At 31.8% G+C, this 18,269-nt stretch overlaps 1 protein-coding gene across 2 annotated transcripts in view; it reads left to right on the plus strand.

Annotated features, from left to right (window-relative positions):
- Window positions 1-387: 387 nt before the first annotated feature.
- Window positions 388-18,269, plus strand: part of LOC148597303 (galanin receptor type 1-like) — a 57,014-nt gene continuing 39,132 nt past the window's right edge. Inside the window, exon 1 of one of the 2 annotated variants that reach the window (XM_088564091.1) lies at window positions 388-512. The gene's annotated coding sequence lies outside the window, so the exon portion shown is untranslated. Of the gene's footprint in view, window positions 513-14,811; window positions 14,987-18,269 lie in introns of those variants that run through there. The other variant, XM_088564090.1, reaches the window with a different exon arrangement.

Genomic DNA, 18,269 nt, shown 5'->3' on the forward strand with positions numbered 1-18,269 from the left:
GAAAAAAACTGTACAGTATATAACATAGTTTACCCATTCGTTTGATGTAGAAGGTGGTATCCTTTCACCCTTTCGGAACACTTGAGTTTAACTCAAAATTTAATTGGTGTCATGTTAATTCTTATACTGTGAATACTGTTTTTGATATGTTTATTGTATGTTTTATTATTTATGGTTTATTAATGGGGAAACAGGTGTTATCTTGTCAGTATTTTTTTCAATTTTGTACGTTTTGCTTTACTACGTCCTCTTTCATTGTAGTAAAACATTTGATCTATTTCGTGTTTAAGGTTCACCCCACTTGTTAAGATATAAATATGTTTTAATTATTAGTGCTTTGAAGTTGTCGATCGATGTGTTAATATAGTATTGCTACGCATCAGAAACATTGTGTAAGTGTTATATATAATTGGATATTTGCTTATGTTTACATAAGAAGAAAAAAACGACTTTGGACCAGCTGCTTAAAAAAATCTACAAAGATATTTCAATGTTATAGAGTTAATGATAAGGTAAGAAACTATCTTCATTTTCTATATGGTTAAAATGTAACATGTTGTAACTAATATGTAGATATTTTGGCCATTTTTTACTGTATTGTTCGTTTGTTTCGCATATCACCATTCATTACCAATACTTTTCGTAAAATTGTATTTATATGCAGTTTTTAGAAATTCCAGAACTTCAGCAAAATTTTAGTGTAATTTGTATGTGTAAATTTGTAAATGGTCAAATATTCTACTTTTCATAGTATGAGGAAGACGTTTACGAAGTATGAGCGAAGCATTTAGTTTGTTGCCTTTAAAAAATGGATTTCATGTAACATACTGTTTTTTCTTAAATTTATTTATGATCATTTGATTTTTGGGGGCCAACAACAGATGATCCAAGCATTTGTCATTTTATTGGTCAAACAACCCCGAAATCGGCAAATAGTGCCTCATTTTGCATAATCGGAAATATTGTTTTGAAATTATCCGGGATTCCAATCAAATTACATGTAGGTCATTGACACAAACAATAATGATAAATTGTTAGACGAATTTCTAGAAGACACTTTCCCTACCGATGCACCTGGTCCATGGTCCCCGATTTTAGTGGAGTCCCAGTTGCTCCTTTACTTTTGTTACTTTGTATTGCTTTAGTTACTTTATGGTCTTTGTTGTGTATGTCTGTTTCTATATAAAGAAAACCTGAACAAATCCGGTTATGCAGAGATTAAAATCTTAGTGGTCTTTTCAAGAGGAGAAATCATCATTGAATGAAGTCATATTGTCATATGAGTCGGTTTTTGACATGCATGTTTCTGATTTTTCCCACTTTGCTTGATTCTTACAAAGTCCCTCCATGAAATATCGAATAAAATAATATATTTCAATATCTTGGTTTATCCAACATTACAAACTTGCTCCATATGTGTCAGGGAAAACGGGTAACAGTGTAACCAAGCATTTTCATTCCAAATCATGGTTGCTTTGGGAACAATACATGTATTCAGGGACTTGATCATTAAATCATAAACAAAGTCACACATTTGAAGTTAACGTCTGTCTTTATAAACTATCGAATGGAGTTTAACGCATTCCTTGCCACTGTAATATATGTTGTAAATGAGTTACAAAAAGGGAAAAATAAATAAAAAAGTCATAAATTTATCGAAGTGTTAAACACAGGTGCTTGAAGAACAGCCACATGTTTTTAACATGGTTTAACGGGTTAATGCTCTCTTTGACATTGAAATCATTTATTCATACTAATCACATCACACAGTGGTTACTGTGATTGTATAGGCGGTTTATGTTAACGATGGTTATGTTTGATTGCAATCAAATTATATAGTCATAAAATGAATCAAAATTCAGAGAACAAGTGCCCACATAAAGTATCCAATGTCACACCTGATAAATGATAAATCTTAAGAACACTGAAGTATAATACTATTTAATTTCACACCTGATAAAGCAATTGGACACGTTCTTTCCACTACATAATGAAAAAGTCCGGCCTATGAAAGGGCTTATTTTTGATCGTTTTTAAACACTATTGTGTATGTGCTTCATGCGGTAAATCTAGAATTCGTTAAGGAGTAGGTAAGTTAAAAAAATACACCATATAATTCAATTCATTATCAATTTAGCCGTTTTTATTCTTATTTTACCTAAGAAATTTGAAATACATTTTCTATAAGGTCTATAAAGTAGAATTACGAATACTCTTCTATTGAACAGTATTGGGAAAGTTTTATTTGTGATCGTGCCGTTACTGAGTTTGTATGCCTTTTTGAAACAATGCTTTCAACTTTGTTCAAATACTGTGTGTCTGATTCCTGCAGTTTTCTCTATTTAAATTCAAAATTCGAATACGTTCTTCTATTAACGGGATAAACACTTGATTCATTTAGTTTCGCAGGTACAAGACTGTATGATATTTAGTTTGTTTGTTTTTTTTTATAATTTTCATTTAAGCTATCAGTTATTGATTTGAAGTGAACGCATCTGATGAATTAATGCTTATTTCATTATGTAGCGTTATGTCTTTGCACTAAACCAAACACGTGTTCAAGAGCCGGTACGTACCACTTATTCTACTTCCAGTTCTTCTGGTCCGTCGTGTGAGACTAACTACTGTGAACTAAACAATAACTGAACATGAGTAGAGCGATCATTAAATTGAAAGGACTCCATGTTTTATGTCGATGTAGAAAAACTTTACATATTCTCCTGTCAAAGACAGATATTTTTAATTTAAAACATTAGTTATTATTGCATTTAACATTAAAATCTTTATAATAGTATTCTTTCCCAAGGGTGCCCTGAAGCAGCAATTGTAATTGTTAAAGTACCAGCCCATATAAAATTCAGACACTGCCTACTGTAGAGGTAATTTTTATTGTGGAAAAAACAACCGGACTGATGATGATCTCCTTGTCTACATTTATTATACTTTTGAGTAAAAATAATCCTTCCTTTATTCAGTTCTGTACTTTCGAGAAAACAACACATTGATCTCCAACGAAAAACAGCCGAATCAAGCCGAATCTAGAACGGTAATTCTTGCAAAGTACCAATTTCATAGAAATTTTCAAAAGTGCAAGAACCAAATGACAAACTAATACCAGCTTAGTGGTCAGTAAAATTAATGAGTAAAAATCAAAAGTGAATTTGTCGGGTTTTTGACATGCATGAATCACCATTGTCTGATTTTTATAAGGACTGATATTGAAAGATAAACTGATATCTACTGAACAATCCATAAAGGCAATAAAAAGCAGCTATATTATTCAGACACTATTGTTATTGTTAACACTGTATGTTTCTTATATCAATATTGTGCCATCTCATAACAACAAAATAAGTCTAAGACCTTTTATTTTTTAGTGTAAAAACATTGAACGATTTTCAGAATAATGAACTATTTAACCGTTACTTGTAATTAATGAACAGCAATACCCTTCATCTTCTTATGCAGCTCTTCTTAAACTCTTTTCCTAATTTTCTAGAAAAGCAGAGGACGCTTACACTACCGGTGCACCTGGTACATGCTCCTAGTTTTTAGTGGAGTCCGAGTTGCTCATTTACTTTTGTTACTTTGTATGTATGATTTTAGTTACTTTATGGTCTTTGTTGTGTGTGTCTGTTTTCCATGCCTGGTCTTTGTCCTTGGATTACATTCTTTTGATTACCGCTATAACCTTGGTTCCCTTGATTGCTCTTTGAATGTATGATTTTAGTTACTTTATGTTCATTGTTGTGTATGTCTGTTTTCCATGTCTGGTCTTTGACCCTGGATTACATTCTTTTGATTACCTCTATAACCTTGGTTTCCTTGATTACTCTTTTTCATAGTCAAAACCATTTTGAACTATTAACCTATACACTGTACCCAAATACAAAAAAAGAAAGGTGGCAATGTCAAAGTATTCATTGCGGTTCTCAATGACAATAGGGTATGTAAGTCTTGTCATGGGACCCCGTGATTTCAAGAGGATGGGCCCTAGTCTACAATTCAAAAGCATGGAGATTTTTCATTTAGAGAGCGTTGAGTTCAGTGCTAAACGCAAAACATCTTTTTGTGTAAAAATGACAAGTATCTATTTCAACGTGATAAAGGTATTAAGAAAAAAACACAAAATAGAAAAGTTTGTATTGTTATACAACGTTTCAAATACCCGGAAGTAAATGATAAAGTGCAGATCGGTCTTCGGTTTTCAACACGTTCTACGCAGTAAATTCCGGTAAAAAAAAATGAAACTAGAACGAGACTTACATACCCTATTATATAAAACACTGTTATCATAAAAGTGCGTTGAAACTACTTGAAAAGTTTTATGTATATGTAGTTTCTAATAAGGTTCACACCACCATGTCTGGAGAATTAACATTTATTTTATTCAATACCGGAAGTTAATTTTCTATATTTTTAAACCATAATACACCTCAGTATAAAAATAACTGTACTCTTATATTAATACCATAGCATTTCATTTTTTTAAAAAAATGTAATTTCCTAAAAAGGCTAGAAAACATTTTCAGGGCATTCGTCAAATTGATTTAAAATGGGTAAAGGTACTAGTATGCTATATTCAGTTTTTTATTTGATTTTCCTTGAATGTGAAAGTGTCAAGCAGTTAATGTTACATGACATTACCTTCATATTCACATTGATGTAGGGCTTGTGGCAACAGAATCAAGGAATACAGATTTTGTACGTTACACCAACCCGGTGGTCTCGCGGTAGCGTGCTCGCCTCGAGTACAGAAGGTTGTTGTTTCCACCCCCCACCCCCCCGACCGAATCACACCAGATTCTCTGCTCCTCCAACAATGTGTCCGATAGGGGTGACATGCCTAACTGTGGTATGTTGCATTTGAAATTGATAGTCTCTGCTCCTCCAACAATATGTCCGATAGGGGTGACATGCCTAACTGTGGTATATTGCATTTGAAATTGATAGTCTCTGCTCCTCCAACAATGTGTCCGATAAGGGTGACATGCCTAACTGTGGTATGCTGCATTTGAAATTGATAGTCTCTGCTCCTCCAACAATGTGTCCGATAAGGGTGACATGCCTAACTGTGGTATGTTGCATTTGAAATTGATAGTCTCTGCTCCTCCAACAATGTGTCCGATAGGGGTGACATTCCTACCTGTGGTATGTTGCATTTGTGAGATAAAATGTTTCTTGGCAGCATGGGAAATGGGGTGGTTTTTAGTGTTAATAGGGAGTTTAAACCATTTAGGTACCAGTCAATTAAATTCAAACACTGCCCATATCTAAGTTATTCATGGTGACGAAAAAACAAACAAACGATTTTACCTAACAGTTGTCATTTCCGACCCAAAAACCTTTGGGTTTTAATGTTCTTGTTCTATAGAGTTATCAAGGGAATCTAGATACAAAAGGAAATAAAAAAAAATGTATTTAAATGACGCAGAACATGCGATAATCAAAGTAACACTTTCAAAGAAACAAAAGTGAATGAGCACCCCTAACTCCACAATAAGCTGGGAGTATTGACCGCTAATTTATCCCATTTTTCCTAATTTATACAAAGACTGATGCTGAAATGTTGATCACCTCCTTAAGGACGCTTACCCTACCGGTGCACCTGGTCCATGCTCCCAGTTTGTAGTCGAGTCCGAGTTGCTCATTTGCCTTTGTTACTTTATATGTATGATTTTGGTTACTTTGTGCTCTTTGTTGTGTATATCTGTTTTTCATGTCTGGTCTTTGTCCCTGGATTGCATTCTTTTGATTACCGCTATAACCTTGGTTCCCTTGATTACTCTTTCATGACAAAAACGGTCATTGTGAGTTGCGATGAACAATGTCAGTGCGGGTATGTATCTATTTAAATTGCAATGATTAGAAACAAATGTGTCATGCTTTAGTAAACAGTTGGCTTTTTTTTTGCAATGTCTCCGTAAATATGTCGTGGGAATTTTCATCATCAGTGCATCAAACAGATTTTGTTGAAATAATTACTTATGATTTATTCAGAATGGAAAATGGCTTGAAATAACATGATCTATTGTACATTTTGCTAGGTTTTAAAATGGCATAAATATTTTCGTTTTTTATTTGATCGATATATGTGATTAGTTGAGGAAAAACAAGAGTTGTTCGATAATAAAGAATATTTTGATATATAATTCCAGTCGTGAGTATTTTTGTATGTCTAATGTTTAATTAACAAGCAGAAGTATTTTCTAAAGAATGTTATCAAACATATCTATTACAAGGGAATTGACTATACAAAATTTATTACTAACTATTGTTAATGCTTTTGTATTGATCCTGAAACATCAAAGTAGAGTTGTACTAAGCACAGTTCAATTGTATTACATAGAGTATCAAGTGCTGTTGGAGGCAATCTATACAGCTCATCGGGACTACTTGTATCTGCCTAGTGAAAACATGCTGCAAAGCATCAAAACATTAAAATTATCATACACAGGCAAATATTTTTCACGTGAAATTCATGTTAATCGAGCTTCACGTGAAATTCATGTGAAATTCACATGAAATTAACATGATTTTCATGTAAAATTCACTAAACACGAATTTCATGTGAACATTTCGTGTGAATTTCACGTGAAGGCTCCATTCACCCGAATTTCACGTGAACTCTGTCACTTAGTTTATTTGCTCAATTCAGGTGAAATTCAGGTGAAATTCGTGTGAAAATCATGTGAAATATATTTGCCTGTGTACCTTTAAGGGGATACCTTCTCTAAAATTTATTTTCTTGAAATTTTATTCAGTGTTATACATTTACTTTGACAAAAGTAGTAAAATTAAAAACAAAGTCCAAGAAATTTTAAACACATGTTTCCTAATTTCAATGAACATATTGTAACATATCAAGAAAAAAAAAAAGCTTGATCATTTAGATGTTCTGAATTTGATATCAGAATGTCACAAAATAAAACGTTTTAATGATTTTTTACAGATTATTTCACTTAACTGCCAAAAGCCGATTGAATATTAGATTGAATAAGGTTAACAACGAAATCCGATCTACATTGAACTCAAGTCCAAATTAAATCCGACAAAATAGATGTTACACCATCTGGGCACTAGTACTGAAATGGTTCTGACTATATTATCTCATTAAAAGATACATTTCAAATAACACTCCAGATAAGAATCATACAGAGGCTGCTAAGACAAAACCGGCATGACAGTATACCGTATAGCAGGAAATTTTCGCAGGTGCAACATTTCGTCATTTGCTTTTGAATAGGGGTGTTAAATTTTCGCGGCTTCTTTAATCTTCTTCTGATTCAGATGAATGACAATTTTACCCAAAATATCTGTACTTGAATTTTGCCAGCTTTTATTTTCGTGATTCTTCGAACATCACAATATAGCGAGTATCATAATCTCGCCAAAATGTACTGCTTTACGGAATATGCATCCAGTATGTCACATTATTGAGAACAATTTAGTAAAAAATGATGTTAGGGGATAGCCAATTGAATTGTTATGATAAACTTTCAAATTGTGTTCGTACCGAAAGGGCGGGAATTACTTTAAAATATAATTCATCTTCTAATTTTATTACGTTCCAAACTTACGATGCAACCGGTTAAACTTTATGACATACATTACTTCCAGGTCTCCAATGTTTTTTTTTTTTTTTGCATTTTTTTTTTGGTTCCAAAATATTAAGTTTAATGTTGACTTCAGATATTTTTTTCTTTTTTTTTATTGTCTACCCTAGATATGACATGTTTTGCCAATTAATGCAAAACTCTGCGGGTGTTTCTAGAAATAACAAGGGACGTTAACCTTACCGGTGCACCTGGTCAATTTCAAAACTTGTGAGTGAAAACCGAGTTACTTTTTTATTAACCTGCTTATAAGGAGGAGGCTCCATTGATTTCCAATTTTATTTTTCTATAGAATTATCCAATTGTTCACCTACTAGGACCCCTTGAATCAGGCAATAATGAAACGAAGAAGATTGTTTTACTTTTTCTAGTTGAAATAGTAGGAAAAAACCTAGATGGAAATTTTATAGCACTTTAATGAATTGAATCCCATGGTGTGTAATATACATGATTCTTACGTTAAACTGTACCTACATATTTTCATATGTAATTTCCAATCATACTAACATACAAATGCATCTAATGTTCTTCTACCAGGGGCATATAACAAGATTAAGAAAAGTAATACCATGTTTTAGCATTTCGAAATTGCATTAATGACATTGATAATGCGTTAATGTAACGTTTAAATCTGCAGATAGATTCTCCCACATGCATATTTTGTTGTAACATTTTTTTTTAATAAAATACCCACAAGACCAAAACTATTACTATTCAAGATTCTTATATTTGATATCTATTTAAAAACAACCTTGAACAATTTGATGTGGAAGTGCCGTCTCCTCATTCTGGAATGAAGTTTTTCATTTTAGATTTATATTTTCTAAATTTATTTTAGATCGTTTATTTTCCATTAAAAGATTCCACCATTAGCAGAGCTGTTTTTATTAAAACGTGTTACAAATATTTCAACTTAGATCAATTTTCAACGCCCTGTCTGATGTTACTATAACTGGTATAGATCATCAATAAAACAAAGCTAAACTGTTTGAGTATTGCTTTACAAGGTGTTTTAAAGGTTGATTTTACACAGAAATTTAATCACCATCCAGTGGTTAATAAGGCACGTACATGTTTAACAAATCGCTAAAAATGGGAGAAACAGTATACCATCTCTTTTCGGAACATACTTATAGTAAAGTTGAAATATATGATATAATGAACATGAGATGTCAAAATCTGTATTACATCCCGTTTCAATCCTCGTCCGGTCGCCCTCGGGTAATATAGGAGTCACGTGTAGATATGGCATGAGATACAGGTTTTGCATGTAATTTTCAGTTTTTTAATTTATATCTGGAGTTTCATACTTTATTGGTCATTATACATTTGCATTTTAATTTTTTTTACCTTGATAACCTATACACTTATCTGTCAATATTTAAAGTCATACCACAACAAACACAGCGGTCATTTACACAAAAGCGTCAGTTTCATTAATAAAAGTGTTTATAATTGAAAGTAGTACATGTATTTCTTCTATTTTATAAATAACAATCAAGGTAATTCAGACTCTAGCGGAAATCATTTGAATATAATCGAAGGACAGTCCAGACATGGAATACAGAAACACACACCAATGAACATAGAATAACCAAAACAAAATACACAAAGCAACAGAAGTTAATAAGCATCTAGGTCTCCACTAAAAATTGGGCGTATGGACCAGGGGCACCTGCAGGTCATGCGTCCACTGCTTTTATTAGAACACCACCCAAATGTGTTGAATAAATCGGTTCTCGTGATGCAGACGGATGCACCGTAATGATCCACTGGTTAATGATGACGAACATAACATTTTTGTTGTGATAACTCCAATCTTGTAGCAACATAACTCCAATCCAGATATCTAACTGTAAGAAATCTAGCGCAGTACAAAAACTATGTGTACTTACGACAAACTAAACAAATATTCAAATGTGTGTCATATTTAGTACTGAGGATTTGTATTTCGGAACATCAATGAATAATGACAAAATAAATGAATCGAAAAGTTGAAATATTGGTAGCGCATTATTCACCCACAACAACTTTGCTGGGGGTAGTACCTTTCAAGAGGGTGCCCATGCAAAAACCAGACAGTTAGTGTCATATGACAAAATTTCTTTTAATACAATGTTGTCCAATTAATATTACAAATGCATCCTTTCTCAAGTGATTGGTTGTTTTTGGTTGTTTTTTATTTTGTTTTTGGTTTTCGACCAAACTGCAACAATTAAGGAAAACTAAATTACATAAAAAAAACATTTTCACTCATTGACAAAGTGACAATTATTTATCATTAGCACGATTTAGTTGCGCTTTGAAGAAATTTTAAAACAACTTTCGAAGCAATCCAATATCGATTTTAGAAAAAAAAATGTTGACATACGCACCTTTTGTATAATATGAACATTATATTGGAACCAAAAATTAATGTGGAAAATAAATTATGCCGTGCCAACCATAACTTAAGGTTTGCATAATTTTCAGATAGACAGCCATTAATGGTAAATTGACGATCTTAATAAAACCATGAATCTAAATCTTAACAGCCATAGTATATTTAATTCTTTATTTGCATACCAAGATATTTAAGTAACTATCTGTCTAAGAATCTGTGGAAATTTAGTTGAACTGCACTATGGAAAAATGGCATTTTTCCTGCACTCATTATATAAGCAGTCTAAAATATCTACACCATGCACGTTTCGGCATAATTTGTATAAGGTCTTTGGTTTTTTGTCAGATGCATATAATATATTTGAGGTAAAAAAAAAGAGATCAAATTAAAAAAAAGATATGCCACTAATTACCTGATCCCTTAAATAAAATGTAACTCAAGTGTTAATGTGTATTACTAGGGGAACGTCATATAAAACATGTGACAAATCATGCTGCTATCATTAATTTTAGTTATAAGCTCTCATACATTTTTCCTCATCAATGATTTGTATTGCTAATGAAACAGGAAGGGAAACTTGAAGTATTATTCTCTCTGATGGACATCTGATATTGCAATGTATCCCAAAATGCATGTCATAAACTCCTAAAATACAAGAAAAAAAAACATAATCAACATTATTTGAGTGGTGGTTAATTGTGTTTTCAACACGAGATCAAACATTATTTCTTCTATGATATCTTTTACTTCGTGCAGTTTTGATCATAGTTTGCTTACTTTTATCTGCGTTATGGATATTTAACAAAGTTAAGTTGTTTTTTGAATGGTTTAAGCATTGGCTGATTAATTATACAAGTACTCTCTTTAAAACATGACAGAACGTAAATTAATTTTAGATTTACTTTTGATCTTACGATTTGTAATGCATTTTAAATAATCAATTGCTTGTAATGTTTAATTTATAACACATTCTTAGATTCTTAAGTTTTGTACATTTTTTCCTATATTTTTATATACCTTATGACTAATTCAAACTTATTATTCTCCATTGCTTTGTTACAAGCAAACACAAAATTTCGCATGATATGTCTAATGTTTCAAGTATGCCAATCTGAAATACTCAAACGTACCTGAATTCAGCTTAAAACGTTTATTTGTTTTCAGTCCAAAGCCTTAGAACTTCAGTGCTTTATTTTATAATTTTGATTTTTCTGTTTTCCATTTTACCTGTTTCCCCATTGTTATTGTATTAAAGCTGTGAATATTATATTTGTTTAAACTTTGGCCTGACATTCCGTCTCTAATGACTTTGGTCTGACATACCATCTCTAATGACTGTGCCCTGACATACCCTCTCTTAAGACTTTGGCCTGACATAACATCTTTAATGACTTTGACCTGACATACCCTCTCTAAAGACTTTGGCCTGACATACCCTATCTAAATCTACGGCCGAAGAGATATTGTAAAGAATTCAGTTTTAATTTACTAGGATAATAACGATGAAAAACCAAAAAAAAAGAGAGAAAAGAGGACAAAATTGTATATAAAACGAGAATTGATATTGTGAATATGTCAAAATGAAAAAAAAACTCTATCGTGATGAAAAAATATGTAAACTCTAGGTCACCCATGAGTGTTCAGGAAACCCTCACACAACATCTAGTCTACAAAAAAATAATGTAACTGCAACAAAAACATTTTTTCCATAAACACAACAAAATAAACATCTAACTCTATGAACACTGAATTTTACCTCTGTGACATAACTAGAATTCCTTGACAAGTTTTCTTGAAAATTGTTTCTAGGCTCTGTGGTTCAAATGATTGGCCGTAGAATATTATGTGTCTACTGGTAGACATATGCGCAGAGATACATATAAATCAGATCGACCGGAATCGGTGGGGGTATAAGGTATGCTTTCGCGTTTAAAAACAAACCTAAAATTAAGCGCACAGATCAATAAATAAAGAATAAATATTTAAACGTACATTATATAATTATACACACGAAGTACAATTCATTGACAGTTCTTTTTTTATTGTTCTTGTTTTTGGATTTTAGTTTTATTTGTTTTATTTTTTTTATTTTATTTTATTTTATTTTTTTTATGTTGTTTTATCTTCGTTTTTTTTTTGTTTGTTGTTTTTGTTTAGGGGAAGGGAGCTTTTTATGTTGTTTTTGTATTGTAGTCTTTTGTTTGTTTTGTTTATTTGTTGTGTATTTGTGTACTCTTGAACAAGCGTTGTTCATAAAATTTCCTCTCTGATATGGGCTTTTTAAAGGCAATTTAATAGTATCGGTTTTTATTCATGTACAAACAGATGACGTATATGTTACTGAAACTATTTCTAGCAGATCTATTTGAATAGATGAGCAACACCTCTTCTTTACAAAGTGCGAAATAACTAAAATAATTACTTCATATGAAATGAGGTTTTCCCTAGATTTAATTAACTCGCGGTAACTTCGTAATTTGTATCAGAGAGATTATGTCTGCGCTAATTATTTTCTTGATGACATATATAATTCAAGTTGAATACGAATCATTTACATGCAATTCCGTCGTTTAGAAAAAATAAACGTGTAATGCATCCATCTTAATGAATCGTAATTTTATGTCTGGCAAAATAACATTTATTCTTCGGTTGTTATTTATTTATTTATTTATTTATTTATTTATTTATTGTTTGTGTTTTCTTCTGAAGTTTACTGAAACCACAAATTATTTTTCGAAACAAAATATTACTATTTTATTGAAGTCTTATATGCTCAGTGTAAATACAAAAATATCAGTCATATGAATATTGCAAATGTCAGTTTGACCTACATGTATTTCAAGAAGAAACCTCAAAACAGCATCATAAAGTAAATACATGCAAGTACCTCGCACTCTAAGTTTTGAAAATAATCATATAGAGGACCGAAATATATCGAAAATGGAATCCGAATTAAACATTGATGAGCTTTATTTAAGTTTGTTAATGCAGCTACAACATTGTAACCCTATGTTTAAATCAAGGAAAACTACCTCCTAACATAGTCAACATATGGACAGTTCTTATTGTTCGTAATCATTTTTAAAACTGTGGACATTGACACCCACGAACATCCCCACTTGACAAGTCAACATATGGACAGTTCTTATTGTTCGTAGTCATTTTTTGAAACTGTCGACATTGACACCCACGAACATCCCCACTTGACAAGTCAACATATGGACAGTTCTTATTGTTCGCAGTCATTTTTTGGAACTGTGGTCATTGACACCCATGAACATCCCCACTTGACAGAATCTGAAAAAAAAACAAAAAGTTTACTGCTTTCTCTTGTAGTTATTTTCCAGTGACGCACTTTATATTTATGCATAAAACAATGTTACAACAAACATTTTCGTTTAAAGAAGGAGAATAACTGTTTAAACTTATGCCACCCAATTAAAACGATATCTCAAACGTCATGTATGTATATTGAAAAAAAAAGCTTGAAGCTTTTTGTACCCTTTGTGATTTTCCTTTCCATCAAATAAAAACAAACCCTTTGTATGTTTCAATTGTGGCAAAAGCGTGATTACAGTTTCAGTCACGAATCGGGTAATATTTCTTTTTGTTGTTGGTGTAAACAAGTCATTTAAATTGGTCAACCATCCCTCACCTTCGCGTTCAAAACATTCTGTTCAATTATATGTTTAGCAGCTTTTGTCATTACCACTGAAGATTTACGGTCGTCATTATGATTTAACGGATCGTTATAGTGTATCCATATTCACCAAGAGAACTAATGTGTTTCACGTGTCATAATTTCCCTTCCTCTTTTTTCCCACCCCGGATTTTTATGAACAACTCGGTGGGTATTTCTGGAAAAGCAGAGGACGTTTTCCCTACCGGTACAACTGGCCCATGCTCCAAGTTTTAGTGGAGTCCGAGTTTCTCATTTACTTTGTCCATTTATACGTGTAAGTTTGGTTATTTTACGTTCTTTGCAATGTGTCTGTTTGCCCTGTTTCTGGATTACATTCTTTTGATTTTCACTAGAATCCAAGTTCCTTTGATTATTTCTTCATGATTTGTATGTTTCTCTTGTTTTTAGCTGTTATACCTTGCATTTGTCATTCAATGGCCAACGTATTGTTCTTAGCAAACGAATATGTACAGTAATGAATTAAGGAAACATTAAAGGAAGATAAGGGATATATATATATATAGAGAGAGAGAGAGTGAAAAAGAGACGGGATCAAGTAACTGTTAGAAATAATGCTCAGAGACAATGTCCGTATAGCCGCGCTTTGTTGTGTTTGAGCATTATTTATAACTGTAACGTTACCCTTCTTTTCATTTTTTCCATCTACAATCTGTTTTGGCTAATACCCAATCTTTCAGAACATGTATGACATGTTAAAATGATACATTTGTGTTGAATAATTCAATCCCGTTTGTTATTTCAATACAGGAAATTGATTAAACAATAATAATAATAATAATAATAAAATAGAACAAAATTGAAATTGAAATATATTTTCTTCCATAACCCCACCTTCATAAAAACATAAGCATTACGAAGTAACTACTTTAAGTACGTGCACCACCATCACTCCCCCCCCCATTCATCAACTAAATGATGATTGTCAGGTACCCTTATACCTCCCATTTACGAATCTGTTTGTCGCCAAAAAATAAACTAATAGGGAAAAGAAAAATGAATAAACCAATAAACAACAGATGATAAATCGAACATATAAAATCCTTATACAAAATAAACATTTACTCATCTGGAAAATTGTCAACAACAAGTGCAGACAGGGATAAATGGATATTTTTCCATATTGAAATTGTCACATTTTATTATAACGTGGTATTGATCTTATTCGTTACAGCCTTTGTAATCACAGATATCGTTTATAAGTCGGTGATTTCTCCACAGTAGTTAAACCATTTTCCGAACTATTGATGGATATAGCGCTCTTAGGCAAATACTAGAAAGGAAAAGGTAGGAAATTTCATGACAAATTTAATAGCAAAAATGTTATAACTTTATAAGCCTATTCTTTTATAAGGTAGTTAAAAGTTCCACTATATGTATTAGTGATTCAATTGGGTTTTACCTACCTATGTTTTTTTTTATATAAAAAAAAACGTTTTGAAAAAAGTTTATTATACTTCTTGAACTTGTTATTTGTGCATGAATTTAATGTTAGCATAATTCTAGCATTATCGGAAATCTTTTATCATTGAGCCATTAATTATTGTAGTTATGCATGTTTTCAGATTATTATTAATATACATTACTAATAGATATAGTTTGTCCACCCTGGAAATGACTTTTTATGAGCAACGCGGTGGGTGTTTCTAGAAAAGCAGAGGACGCTTACCCTACCGGTGCACCTGGTCCATGCTCCCAGTTTTTAGTGGAGTCCGAGTTGCTCATTTACTTTTGTTACTTTGTATGTATGATTTTAGTTACTTTATGTTCTTTGTTTTGTATGTCTGTTTTCCATGTCTGGTCTTTGTCCCTGGATTATATTCTTTTGATAACATCTATAATCTTAATTCCCTTGATTACTCATTCATTAATTTACTGATATAGACAACTCTATTCTTGCACCTAATTTACCAATTTTGTAAATATTAGAATAGTAAAATAATTCTTTTTTTTTAAATAAAGATGCATAAAGACATTCAACATTCAGTTAATTTGTTAATTTTGGCATTCGCTCGGACATCAAATAGAAAGGTATTGGCAAGTTGCTTCTCTAGTGTCTATGGAAAATAAATAAAATTGCTTCTACTCTTGTGAAAAGCCAAGTGAAAATACTGAATTGCCAACTTTTAGAATGATTTTTCAAGTGGTTTGTCTTTTGTGTCCTGACTTAACAACAAATGTGAAAGTTTAGTTCGATTTCGTGAATCATGGTTGGAAATAAAAGAATTGTCGCATCGTTTATCTTATATATATATATATATAAGAATACAAAATGACCTATATTTTATAGACGTAGCGTGTAAAGTATAACAGTTTATCTTTATTCATTGACTTGTAAACGACGTTGTATCGGACATGTGTTACTTTCAATGTGTATATGTATAAAATGATATGATAAAATAATCATCGATCTACAGTGCATGCTAAAATAAGTCTAAATGTTACGATCCAAATAAAATGCGACGTACTTTTAATAGTAAATTAATGCTTATTGAACCGTTTTAGAACATCTTTGTCATTATTTAGAATATGTAATGTCGCGTGAAATATATAACCTCGACAGATTGGTTTATTGAAGTTTTACATTCGAAAGAATAGGAATCAAATTAACTTTAATGATTAAAAACTTAAATCCTTATTTCAATTTGTAATGACAATGTTATATATATATATATTTTAAATGTTACCGGGATGAAACATATCGGAAAGAAATGGAGCGATACTTCATAAAACTTTAAAGTCGAAATTGAATCCCGAGAATAGAAAAACTTAATGTACAACAAACAATGCTGGAACGTCATAAACCTCCTTAACGACGTTATCTTTAACGACGTTACCCATAACGACGTCAATTCAGTTATCATGAAGGGTCCCTACAGAAGGATGAAATCGATAGAACTATTATATTGTTTACTTATCTTACTACTAGTTTTATTAATATATTATCTACACATGTGAATTAATTTATATATATATGTGTGTGTGTGTGTGTGTGTGAATTTAAAAAATGAAGCAAATCGCTTTATTACAAATTAATCTGAACCAAATTCCTTTTCGCACATGAATTACTAAAAACTAATTACGACGAGGATGTGTCGAAAAATTAATGTGCATAAATATTGCATTCTTGTTTGTCTTTATTCTGGTGAAACAAATTTATGTCATAAAGGACATCTGCTTCTACTTTAGAGGCAGGAACCTTTGTCGATATGGGAAAACATCTAACTCTTCTCACACAACTTAGAACTTTTTTTCTTTTGTACATGTTTCACATATTGAACATAAAAAAGCCGAAAATCGTGTATATTTACACCAACCTGATACATTCATAATATTACAATAATTTAATGTTCTTTTCTATTTATTTATTTTCTGTTTTGTTCTTTGAATTTCATTAAATAAAATTTAATTTAAAACGACACATCTATCTACATACTAGCCATTTTCCGCAGAGTTTTGGCTGAATTTTTTTTTTTCATTTGTTTGAACTGAGTTAGTCCATATGGTTTAACAGTTAATGATGAATCATATCAACTTATGTAACCACTGTCGAATCAGCTTATGATAACAAAAACGGAAAATGCTGAAAATTAATTAACCATGTGGTCGCGTCATAACATTTTGTCCCTGTAGCTTTCGTATTTGTGGGGATGTTTCTGAAATAATATTAACGATATAATATATATTATAAAACAAGTTCTGTTGGGCAACCATCAAGTTCATTGACCAAATCATTGATTTCATAATATTCCTGTCGATAAAGTCGAGTCCGATCTGACATTTAAATGTTAAATATATTAATATGACATCTGTTGTTTATATTTCCTTCCTTCTTAATAGAAATATAAAATGCGTTTTAAACTATAGGATCTAATGGCTTTCAAAACGATGAACTCTTATAACAGACTATACATAATTGTACCGAATCACCTCAAGTCAGATCATGTCTTTCACATATTGAGTCCGAGTTGCTCATTTACTTTTGTTTGTATGTATGATTTTAGTTACTTTATGTTCTTTGTTGTGTATGTCTGTTTTCCATGTCTGGTCTTTGTCCCTGGATTATATTCTTTTGATTACCGCTATAACCTTGGTTCCCTTGATTACTCTTTGGGAGGAGTGCTCTCTGATCTTAAATGAAACTGTGTATCATTACCTAATTTGTTTAGGATATGCTTACAACGATTGTCCAGTGGCATGTATATAATCAGCAGATATATTATATCGTTCCTGCTTAAAAGTAGAAGTAAGAGGTCAACTTATATTATTAAGGAATATTTGTATGATTATATAGGGAAGTCATTGAAAGAAAAAAATAAGGGAACCAGTGCTCTACTGGAAGTCAAAATAATATAATACAAGGCCAGGAAAAATAAACGCACACAACAATGAACACGAACGGAAAACTAAAGTACATGCATAAAGAGGCAGCAGTAAATGAGCAACCTCTACTATCATTGGCCACCTTACTTAATCCACCACTGTTGGCTGTTCAAGGTTTATGGCATTTTGGTTTAGGATATGTCTGGCGAAAAATCTTTGAAATCAATTAGCCCATTCTTAAAAAAGT

The sequence above is a fragment of the Perna viridis genome, chromosome 15 (assembly GCF_037379345.1).
Source record: "Perna viridis isolate PV_CMFRI_1.1 ecotype Kerala chromosome 15, ASM3737934v1, whole genome shotgun sequence".
Classification (NCBI taxonomy): domain Eukaryota; kingdom Metazoa; phylum Mollusca; class Bivalvia; order Mytilida; family Mytilidae; genus Perna; species Perna viridis.